The sequence below is a fragment of the Aplysia californica genome, unplaced genomic scaffold (genome assembly GCF_000002075.1).
Source record: "Aplysia californica isolate F4 #8 unplaced genomic scaffold, AplCal3.0 scaffold00278, whole genome shotgun sequence".
NCBI classification, from domain to species: Eukaryota; Metazoa; Mollusca; class Gastropoda; order Aplysiida; family Aplysiidae; genus Aplysia; species Aplysia californica.
The window spans coordinates 653,856-655,834 of NW_004797548.1; the positions used below are offsets into that span (position 1 = coordinate 653,856).

A 1,979-nucleotide genomic window follows, 5' to 3' on the forward strand; every position below is an offset into this window, starting at 1 on the left:
GGGGATACATGTGCCTAGCCAATAAATGTGATTTCTTTATTTGGCGTCAAATAAAGGTATCTTGATGTAAAGTGCGGCGTAGTCAACGTGTCTTTTTCCTTCAGGGATTATGATTATGATGATGATGGTGATGATGATTTGTTAGGTGAAGTTGCATTATTGTTATTGAAGAAAGCTGGAATTAGTGAGTAGGAAGGTTTCGTTCATTTTTAGGAAAAATCATCATCATTATTGTTATTATTATTATTATTATTATTATTGGAGGAGTTGGGATGAGTGAAAAAAAAAGAGGGAAATAAATGAGGAAACAAAAATAAGGGGAGGGGGGGGGTCCACCAGACCAACCCCTGCACTAAGGGCAAACAAGGACAACTCTGCCGTACCCCAGTACATTCACAAGAGCAGGTTGTCCTCTTGCTGCTGTGGGTTTTCCCTGACTGACTGTCTCCGCACCACCTCACCCCCACCCCTCAAGGACCCCCCCCCCAAAAAAAAAAAAAAGCAAACAAAAACCAAACAACAAACACTCCCGCGCACGCCCTTCCACAAAACTCTGACCCTTGGTCGTTGTCTCCCCGAGTTAACGGGACAACAAATTGTTTGGACATTTGGGCTGTCCCTTTTCACTCTCGTCCTAACGGACGGCGAGGGGCTGGGGGTTGGGCGGGGTCGGGTCATTGACTTGGCTTTTCATCACAGCTGTCAGCGTTTGCCCAGGTCAAGCTTCCTGTTCGAGATGGACTCGTTTTTACTCGGGTTGTCCCCTGCTTCTTGACCCCTTCTTCTTGAATTCTTCTTGTCCCATTATCTTTGGTCAGTTGTACCCGTGGGAGAAAAGGAAAAATGACAATGGCTTTGAGACCAACAATGAAAAAGAATGAAAAGTCATATAAGGAGGAGATTCATGTGTGAAATTTTTTAACAACTTTTTCTCATCTGTTCCTGAAACGAAGTCGGAAAAGCGGTAGTACAACGTTTTTACCTTACCTAATAATGTTTCCACATCTTCCAATTTGTTGCTGTCTTTTATGGTTGTTATAAAGACACCAGCCTGACTAGATGGGTCCCATTTTAATAAATTAAATTGCCAAAGGCAGAAGAGATATCAAAAGTCTGGGTGGTTTGAGATTGCCACTGGTAGGTCCTACTTCTTTACTTTCTCTCTGTTGTTTCTGTCTGTCTGCCTTATTTTTTCCCTGCCCTAGATGACCGTTATTGTGTTTTTGGGCTTTTCCTTACTCAAACAAACAAACAATAAGATGGTCAGTCATAATCTTTGACACTTTGGATATGAAAGTCCCATTTAGAAGATGTCCAGTTTGGTCAAGACGAATGTAAATGAGCTCATTGACCTTATGTTATCTCTGTTATCGATGACGTCCTTTGACATACTGATCCATACATGGGAGAAAGGATGCACTTACGGTCACATTGTTGCAGCAAGAGTGTGCTCCACATTTTTGAAGTGAAGTTCTTGTACAGTCCGTGTATTTAGCAGTTTCAGAGTCATTTGACTGCTGCTTCATGTTAGGACAAACTCAGTTGTGCAGTGGGTGATTTGCATGTGCTCTAATTTGGTTTGCTCTTTTTTTTTCTTGTAAAATATCTTATGTCTTTATCTTTTCTCCTCTTTTTATTTGTATTTTATTCTTTAGTAGCACCTCTAATCTTTGGTGCTTATATGATCTATTTGTGTTGTAAGTGCTGTAAAACCCTTACTAAAACTAAAACATTCCGTTGCAGCAAAGAGTTTTACGCTCTTCCTGAGATTGTCTTCATCTGTAGATTTATGTGGAAGAGTTCCTGTAACTGAATTTGTGTACTGGTGATGGTGGCACTATGGTTAGGCTTTTCACCATTGCTCAAAGTTTTATTGAGTATCTACACCTGTCTGTTAAGATGATATATCCTGTTGCCCAAGTTGGTCCTGACAGGCATAGTCAAAGAATCCCCCACCTCTCATTTTGTCTTTGGGGGGG

General features: G+C 41.1%; 1 protein-coding gene across 11 annotated transcripts in view; it reads left to right on the plus strand.

Annotated features, from left to right (window-relative positions):
* Nucleotides 1-1,979, plus strand: part of LOC101855501 (ensconsin) — a 111,503-nt gene that overhangs the window by 44,722 nt on the left and 64,802 nt on the right. The gene's annotated exons all lie outside the window — the stretch shown is intronic.